We start from the raw sequence: 10476 nt of genomic DNA, 5'->3' as shown, positions 1-10476 counted from the left end.
ATGGGTTATTTGATGATCAAGATTGGTCTGAGTTGCATGTTTTATTATTGGTGCTGTCCTATGGTGCTCTCCGTGTCGTGCAAGCATGAGGGATTCCCGCTGTAGGGTTTGCAATATGTTCATGATTTGCTTATGGTGGGTGGCGTGAGTGACAGAAGCACATACCCGAGTAAGTAGGTTGTTTGTGTATAGGATAAAGGGGAGTTGATACTTTAATGCTATAGTTGGGTTTTACCTTAATGATCTTTAGTAGTTGCGGATAATTGCTAGAGTTCCAATCATAAGTGCATATGATCCAAGTAGAGAAAGTATGTTAGCTTATGCCTCTCCCTCAAATAAAATTGCAATAATGATTACCGGTCTAGTTATCAATTGCCTAGGGACAAATAACTTTCTCGTGACAAAAAGCTCTTTACTAAAACTAATTTAGTTGTGTCTTTATCTAAACAGCCCCAACTTTTTATTTACGTGCTCTTTATATTCTTCAAACCTATCCAAAAACACCTACAAAGTACTTCTAGTTTTATTCTTGTTCTAGGTAAAGCGAACATTAAGCGTGCGTAGAGTTGTATCGGTGGTCGATAGAACTTGAGGGAATATTTGTTCTACCTTTAGCTCCTCGTTGGGTTCGACACTCTTACTTATCGAAAGAGGCTACAATTGATCCCCTATACTTGTGGGTTATCATCCATGTAGAAAACACTTTTAGAAAAATGGAACTCACCAGAAAGAATCCTAGAACAACATTGTACTCGTGCATCACTCCAAGAAAATGGAGATTTGTCAGTTCTTCTGAGCTGAAGTTAGTTTGGTCTTGTGGGGGGTAATGTAACCATCCTTCAACTGCTCCTTCTGATGAGAAGATAGACACGGCTTCTTCATCCTGGCATAATTGGAACTAGTCACTTCACGTACTCCATATTCTTCTTCATAGGAGGATGATCCTGTTGTGCAAAGAAAAGAGGATAACTAAATGCTAGCATCCCTGTTTGGTCGAAAAAAAGGAAAGGAAATATTTAAAACAACACAGATGAAGCACTTCTCAAGGACAATACCACTTTTTGATGACAGTATCTAAACAGTAGCACAACACCAATAGAGATGACAAAGCTCAGTCATATGGATGAAATCAGTGGGCGAGTACCAACCTTTGTCAGGAGGCTTATTGTGTAGAGCATACAGATGAAGCACTTCTCCGGAACCATCTGTTGCTATCTACTGTGGTGGCCATGTTTACTATATACTCCTCGATTAGATTAATGTTTCCAACATTTTCTTGTGTAGTTCCACTAAAATATATGGTATCTTCAAAGAAGATCCCTGTTTGCACAAGTAGAGATAATTACGTATTACATTAAGAGTGGCATCAAATCAGTGGCAAAACAATTGCTCGTTCCATCCATAGCAAGAAATTAAGATGCAAAACTATATCATTACTTGTGTCATCACAGTTCCAGTGCTTCTTTACAGCACCAAGAGTTGATTTTTGTTTTTCTTCCGCTTGTTCTTCCCCTTCATCACTTGGTTCAATAATAGACAAGCTTCGCCTTCAATGTAATATTTGGCATGTCAATTAGGTTGCAAAAGTATAGCACTAAACAATGACATTAATTTTCTGATGAAAGCGGCAAAATATAGGCCCACAGTTGTGAAATATCCTTATCTTACCTCAATGGGATATTGCGGTGCACATACATATTGGAAGTCTTGTCACCATTTGTGCAGTTCACTAAAATCAAGCAACATTACCGTACAAGTAGCAAAACATATGAAAGCACACTTCAGAATCATGTGAAAGAAGGCTAGTACTGACCTCTCATGACGCGGAATTCAAACAACTCACAAGAAGAAGATTTGAACCAAATTTGCCAACACTGATAGGAAGTAAGATCTCCTCTTGTGCAGTTCCACTAAGATCAAGCAATCAAGCAACGTTGTCGGTGTGATATTTTGGTTGAACTGCTCAAAACAATCTTAAAACAAAAGTGTTTTGTGCAGTGCAACAAAAGGTCACAATGGCAACAAGGTGAAGTAGATAACCCTGTTTACAGAAGCCAACAATAACGGTGGTCAATAACGGTGGATGACATAGAAGCCAACAAAAAGAAGCATCTACCTTATCTAAATGGGAAAGAAAGCAAGACAGTAGCATTTCTCAAACGGTGGCATTGATTAATATTAACAGAGAGATTATATTAACAATAAAATTTGTTAAACATGTAATTTGCTTTTATTTGTGGCATTGGATCAATTTTCCAACGACATTATTAGACACTACTAGGGAAAACCTTATACACAGAACTTTAGCAGTAGCGAGGGTCAAAAAAGCACGCTGGTGCTAAGTAGCAGTAGCGCGCCTGTGCAAACCGCGCTGCAGATAAAGTTCTAGCAGTAGCGCGTCTTGTTCTAAACACGTTACTACTAAAATTCCCACGGCTTAGCCGATAGGCTACACATAGTAGTAGCGACCTATAACGAACCGCGCTACCGCTACTTTCTTTGTAGCAGCGCGTTTTATCTAAACTCGCTACTGCTAGAGGATATAAAATTAAATGGAAAGCAAATAGAAAGGTAATTGAAAATGAAAGAAATAGAATAAGGTGAAAGGAAAATAAAATGTGAAGAAAACTAAATGAAAAAGGGGGAAAAAGAGAAAGGAGTAGCAGTAGCGTGTATTCCCAGAACGCGTTAGCTAACGTAGCAGTAGCGCGCTTTCTGGAACGCGCTACTGGCTACTTCTGACTTAACCACGGGGTTCGTCCTTCCCCACGGCCACTTTCCCCCAAATCCAGCTCCCACTCTCGCCGCCGCTGTCGCCCTTGGCCGCCGCGCGCTCTCCGCACACCCTCTACGCCGCCCCGACCCAGATTCAACGCCGCCCCCGCCCCGACTCAACGCCGCCCCGGACGCCTCCCCCGACCCCGACCTCGACGCTACCATCCACCGCGCGCCCAAGCCCCGAACCCCGACCTCGACGCCGCCTGCCCCTCCCTCGTCGCAGGCACCCGAGGTGAGCACGCCTGCTCCTCCCTCTCCCCTACCTCTGCCTAGGGTTTCTACCTCCATCAAATTAGTTAGGGTGGAAACGAATCGGATGCGGATGCGGCTCAAATGAGTTAGGGTTCATGTAAGGGTGGAAACGAATCAAATTTCTAAGATGAATCATAAAACGAGTAAAATTTGACCACTTATTTCACTTTATAGTTGGATAATTGGAATATCCGCTACCACTTTCCACCCCTATAGGTTCATCAAATTAGATGGTAATTAGGGCAGTAGTTCTTAGGTACTAATTAGTTAGTAAGAACTAGGTACTAATTAGGTACTAGAATATTTTTATTTATAGTAAGTTTATTTTTAGTAAGAACTAGTTGAATTAATAGAACTAGTTAGTAAGAACTTGTTGCTATTTTTTTAGTTAAAGCAATTTTCCCGCATCGACGTGGACGATGCCTATCCCGCATCCTCGTCGTCGAGTCGGCGGAGGACGACACCTGCTTGACCAGATGGGCCATGTCCGGGACTGGGCTCCGCCGGGGTGGTACTGGGAGGCGCTACCTACCGGGGGCGCAGGTTGGTGAGGAGCCAGCCTGTCGTTGACCCGAACCTTCTTTGGTGGCGGTCGCGTGGGCCAGTGATGGTCCAGAGGCTCGAGGACTCCGCGGAGGTGGTGCGTCACCGTGTCAGTGAGGAGGACGCGCACGTCCGTCGCTACTTGTTTGCGTTGGAGCACAGGTTCTCCAATACCTGGCAGGTTCTCCAGGGATCTCACTGGAGCTATGATCCCGTGATGGTTCCTTCTCTGTGGGTGTCCACCGCCCGCGCCGATACCCGTCGTGTGCTAGGGTTTTAGTTGTACTAGTGATGTTATATGTATGACACTATTCGGGATGTATTAGTGATAATATTCGACGATGTACGGACGCATGAGATGATTTACTTTTGCTTATTGAATGCATGCTAATTTGAGTCTTATAAGATATTTTGAAATGTATATCTTGTGTTGCTCAATATCCAAGTGGCCGGTCATGTTTGCAGGTTACACCTCCGAGTGGCCTATGTTTTGCCGGAGTGTTGATTCATTTCCGTTCCGGCAAATTTCAGGCGCTCGATATGTCCTATTTTAGCAAAGGTCATGCCGGATTTTTCCGTGAATTTTGGCATGACTTTTGCCAGAATATGTAGGAAATATCGAGTGCCCCGGATTTGTGTGTTGAGTATCCTGGTAGTTGTCTTCTATCGATTTTCAATTAATGTTTTAACTATGAACATAGGAAATGTCTGACGACAAAAAGGATTTCGGTATTTGCAAATACTGCGAAGACGAGCGCGGCCTGTGCGACGGAATCTTCCTAGATGATGATAGGCGCTTCAGCATCAAGCTGGACGAGAACTTCGAAGTGGATACAGTAAGTCACAAACGACAAGTCTTTTTTCGTAATTAAGCATGACATCTGCTTCATTTGCTTCAACTTATATTTTTTTTACTATTCTACTAGCGTATCCCCTGCCATGCAAGAGTTTTTGTATTGGATAAGATAGGTTTCAGTCATACTATGGAGGTAAAGAAAGTTTACTTGAAGACCGAGCATGGTTATATTTTCCATGCAAAATTATACAATTCAGACGACTACACCTATTTTGGATGCAAAACATGGCGAGCACTATGCAAGACTTATGCATTTGAGCCTGATATGGTTATCACCTTTGATATTCGTCCGGAAGATGATATTGAAGGTAATACCGACATCTGGGTCGATGTGCAGACGCCTCCAGTTATACCATTATGTAAGTTTCTCAACCATATTTATGTCTTTGATATTGTTTATTCAAAAATAGTTGACAACTAATTTGTATTGTCAGCTTATTTCGGTGCAAGCAAACATGTCCAGCGCTTGGTAGACAGGACCTACTACTGTCCCGGGGCTGAACTAAACTGCGAGGAGCTAAGTCATTATGTTTCATGGCTTGAGGATCTTGATACTGTCAAGACAAATTTTCTTCCTGGACTTAGAAATGTTAGTACTGAAAACGTGCGACCAATAGTGTTCGTAATGAACTACGGTCACATCTATTTAGGAAGGATGGTAAGATTTTTACTATTTGTCCTCAGTGCATCTTTTCCATACATTATTTGTGAAGCTAAACTTCATTGCTAAGTATGTACCATACGATGTTCTTCAACAGGGACTCCCGATGAATGTTGTGCCTTATGGGATCGAGACTAAAGGTACCATGAGTATTATTAGCTTACGGCCAAGATATCCTACATGTTACTTTAGTGCATTCAAGATCAGCGATGAATGCTTAATAGTGCAAGACTGGACCAGATATGTGATGGGGGAGCGCAGAGAAGTACTAGGGGGCAGCAAACAGATGTGCTACCCAAAATTAGGAGACAGGTTCATCTGCATGCTCCAACTTGATCAAGGAGGAGAGCTACACATGTTTTATGTGATTTTACCTAAGAGAGAGCAGCAGGAGTGATTAGCTAGCTAGAAATGAGTTTGAGGATGATGATGTGCTACACTATTACTATGATGATAAAATAGCTAGTGTTGGTGGTAATGACTATGATGATTATTATTAGCTAGTGTTGGTGGTGATTAGCTAGCTAGAATGAGAGTTTGAAGATGATGATGTGTGCTACACTATGACTATGATGATTAAATAGCTAATGTTGGTGGTAATGACTATGATGATGATTAAATAGCTTGTGTTGGCGGATTAGATTCAAGTGGAGGCAACATGTGGTGCACATCGAAAGTACTACTAGTCCAAACTAGATCAAGTTTGGATTTGTAGTATACTTTTGACATGCACCACATATTGCCTCCACTTGAAACTAATCCACCTTCATTTGACACACTGTTATGGACATAATGATGTAAACCTCATAACTGGTATTGTACCAATATTTGTATGACGGCGCATAAATACACTAAAAATAAAAAATAAAAAAAGAATACTAGTAGCGATGGACAGAAAACGCGCTGCCAGTAGTTACATTAGCAGTAGCGTGGGATTGAGCAAACGTTGCAGCTACTTGTCCTAGCAGTAGCGCATGCGGGCACGCGTTACTGCTAAGCAATAGCTGTAGTGCCTTATTAGTAGCGCCGGTACCCGCGCTACTGAGAGGCCCAAAACCCTCGCTGCTGCTAGGCTTTTCCCTAGTAGTGAGAGGGTGTTTGTTTACAAGGATATTTTGGTGGAGCGACTAAAAAAAGTCCGTGTCAGTCCCATCTAAACCAAACAAGAGGGACTTTTAGGGACTAAAAGTGGGCATTTGGGACTAAAGAAAGAAGACCTCGAGGGAGAGTCTTTTTGGGAATTTTTCCAACAGTTGCCCCTGCCACGCATTGCACCTTGTCTCTATTAGTTCATTACTAGGGGTAGCATGGTCTTTTAGCATGTCATTTAATAACCTCTAGTCCATGTTCAGTCCCTGGAACCAAGCAGGTAGGGACTAGGGAGTTTTTAACCAAACAGGGCCTTAGATTAACAACAGCTAAAGAGTTGCACGGGACAGTGGACGCACCAGCACCATGTGCATCTACTGATGTACTGGGGTGATGCACAGTCTGTTCCAACAAAGAACAAACAACCAAGGAGCATATTTGTGTTGGTCCCAGTTTTGTTATCTTTAGACACCTTTCCCTATGTGAGCGCATCAAATCTAGTCCTTCTCAAACTCTACAGCCTTGTCCCCCAAAACAAAAGATCAGTTCGTTACAGATGTGCGTACTGCGTTTGTCATTGTTTTCCCTTTTCGACCAACGTAGGTGCTGGATAGCCAGTCTGTACTAGTACTTTCCCCACTTCCTTTCCTCTTTGAACCACGTCCTAGATTTATGCTATACAACTTTTCCCCATTCCTGTCCTCTTTGAACCACATCTTAAATTCATGCGATACAACTTTCCCCACTACTTTCCCCCTTCCACTACAGAAAAAGACACATCCGTGACATTTTGGGCCGAACGAAATTTTTTTTCTGTCATACATAGACACTTCTATGACGATAATTGTGACAAAACCCGGTATCATCATAGATGTGGTGGGCTCCTACTTCTATGACAAAAAATCATGACAGAAAATGGGCTTTTCGTCCTGGGCGGGCCGGAGACGCAGCTGCATGACATTCTTTGGGCCGTCCATGACGGAAAAAACCATGGTAGAAGCGAGGGGGAGGAAAATTTCAGGGAGTTCCCGGTTACGGTGGGAGGTCAGGGGCCGAGCGATGCACGCTTCTCTCGTACACGTACGCGCATGTGTGCGAGGCGTTGGCTCTAACTGAACCCGAGCGAGGCGTTGGGCTCTAACTGAACCCGAGCGATTGCACTGCAGGCTACGCGTTACTGAACCCGAGCGATCGATCGATGGCTGTTAACTGAACCCGATCGAGCGATTCCTTGCTACTGCTGCTAACTGAAGCCGATCGATTGGATGAACAGTGAGCGTTGCGGGGGGGGGTGGATGAACAGTGAGCGGTGGACGTTGCCTCTGGATGAACAGGACCCCGTGGTGTGGTGGAGGGCTGGATGAACAATAGATGGTGGAGGGGTGCCCGTGGAGGGGTGGATGAACAGGACCCCATGCTGTGGAGGGCTGGATGAACAGTAGACGATGGAGGGGTGCCCGTGGAGGGGTGGTTGAAACAGGACCCCGTGGTGTGGAGGGCTGGATGAACAGTAGACGGTGGAGGGGTGGTTGAACAGTAGCCGGTGGAGTAGCGCGCGGTGGAGGCTGGATGAACAGGAGCCCGTGGATGAACAGTCACAGGTGGAGGCTGGAGGAGGTCGACTGTGGATGAACAGTAGCTCGTGGAGGCTGGAGGGGGTCGTCGGTGGAGATGAACAGTATCCCGTGGAGTCCCGTTTTGCGGTACGCCACACCCCTCCTGATGAATAGGACCCCTGTTTCGACCATAGCGCTCCAACACAAGTCCGTTTCCTCCGTTTTGCGGTACGCCACACCCCTCCCGATCAACAGGACCCCCGTTTCGACCGTAGGAGGTCCGTTTCCTTCGTTTTGCGGTACGCCAGACCCCTCCCGATGAACAGGATCCCGTTTCGAACATGGTCGGTCGAACACAAGGCTGTTTCCTCCGTTCTGCGGTACGCCAGGCCTCGTTTCCATCGCCTATTCCGTCCAAGCCCTCCCGATGAACACAGCCACGCATTCCGTTGCCTCCCCATGAACATGACGACGACGCCGTTTCTCCGTTCTGACCCAGCCATGTACACGAGCCCTCGCCGTACGTATGCGCGAGTAGGCGTTCGAGACCCCGCCCGTGGTTTGGCAAGAAACCAAAGTTGTCATTTCTTAAAATTTGGGATTGTGATGCTTATATGAAAAAGTTTCATCCTGATAAGCTCAAACCCAAATCGGAGAAGTGCGTCTTCATAGGATACTCAAAAGAAAATGTTGGGTACACCTTCTATCACAGATCCGAAGGCAAGATATTCGTTGCTGAGAATGGATCCTTTCCAGAGAAGGAGTTTCTCTTGAAAGAATTGAGTGGGCGGAAAGTAGAACTTGATAAGGTAATTGTACCTTCTCCCTTATTGGAAAGTAGTTCATCACAGAAATCTGTTCCTGTGACTACTACACCGATTAGTGAGGAAGCTAATGATGTTGATCATGTAACTTCAGATCAAGTTACTACCGAACCTCGTAGGTAAACCAGAGTGAGATCCGCACCAGAGTGGTACGGTAATCCTATTCTGGAGGACATGTTACTTGACCATGACGAGCCTACGAACTATGATGAAGCGATGATGAGCCCAGATTCCGCAAAATGGCTTGAGGCCATGAAATCTGAGATAGGATCCATGTATGAGAACAAAGTATGGACTTTGGTTGACTTGCCCAATGATCGGCGAGCCATTGATATTAAATGGATCTTCAAGAGGATGATGTACGCTGATAGTAGTATTACTATCTACAAAGCTAGAATTGTCGCAAATGGTTTTTGACAAGTTCAAGGTGTTGACCACGATGAGAGTTTCTCACTCGTATCTATGCTTAAGTCTGTCCGAATCATGTTAGCAATTGCCACATTTTATGAAATCTGGCAAATGGATAAACAAAACTGCATTCCTTAATGGATTTATTAAAGAAGAGTTGTATATGATGCAACCAGAAGATTTTTTCAATCCTAAAGGTACTAACAAAACATGCAAGCTCCAGCGATCCATCTATAGACTGGTGCAAGCATCTCGGAGTTGGAATGTACGCTTTGATAAGTTGATCAAAGCATATAGTTTTATACAGACTTGCGGTGAAGCCTGTATTTACAAGAAAGTGAGTGGGAGCACTACAACATTTCTGATAAGTATATGTGAAAGACATATTGTTGATCGGAGATAATGTAGAATTATTCTGCAAAGCATAAAGGAATGTTTGAAAGGAGTTTTTCAAAGAAAGACCTCGGTGAAGCTGCTTACATATTAAGCATCAAGATCTATAGAGATAGATCAAGACGCTTGATAAGTTTTTTCAATGAGTACATACCTTGACAAGTTTTTGAAGTAGTTCAAAATGGAACAGTCAAAGAAAGAAGTTCTTGGCTGTGTTACAAGGTGTGAAATTGACTAAGACTCAAAGCCCGACCATGGAAGAAGATAGAAAGAGAATGAAAGTCATTCCCTATGCCTCAGCCATAGGTTCTATAAAGTATGCCATGCTATGTACACGATCTATTGTATACCCTACACTGATTTTCGCAAGGGAGTACAATAGTGATCTAGGAGTAGATCACTGGACATCGGTAAAATTATCCTTAGTGGAATAAGGATATGTTTCTCGATTATGGAGGTAAAAAAAGGGTTTGTCGTAAAAGGATTACGTCGATACAAGTTTTTGGCACTGATCCGGATGACTTTAAGTCTTCATCTGGATACATATTGAAAGTGGGAGCAATTAGCTAAAGTAGCTCCGTGCAGAGCATTGTAGACATAGAAATTTGCAAAATACATACGGATCTAAATTTTGGCAGACTCGTTGACTAAGCTTCTCTCACAAGCAAAACATGATCACACCTTAGTACTCTTTGGGTGCTAATCACATATAGATGTGAACTAGATTACTGACTCTAGTAAACCCTTTGAGTGTTGGTCACATGACGATGTGAACTATGGGTGTTAATCACATGGTGATGTGAACTATTGATGTTAAATCACATGGCGATGTGATCTAGATTATTGACTCTAGTGCAAGTGGGAGACTGAAGGAAATATGCCCTAGAGGCAATAATAAAGTTATTATTTATTTCCTTATTTCATGATAAATGTTTATTATTCATGCTAGAATTGTATTAACCAGAAACATAATACATGTGTGAATACATAGACAAACAGAGTGTCACTAGTATGCCTCTACTTGACTAGCTCGTTGAATCAAGATGGTTAAGTTTCCTAACCATATACATGAGTTGTCATTTGATTAAATGGGATCACATCATTAGGAGAATGATG

The sequence above is a fragment of the Triticum urartu genome, chromosome 3, assembly GCF_003073215.2.
Source record: "Triticum urartu cultivar G1812 chromosome 3, Tu2.1, whole genome shotgun sequence".
Lineage (NCBI taxonomy): Eukaryota > Viridiplantae > Streptophyta > Magnoliopsida > Poales > Poaceae > Triticum > Triticum urartu.
Note: the sequence above shows the minus strand (reverse complement) of the source record.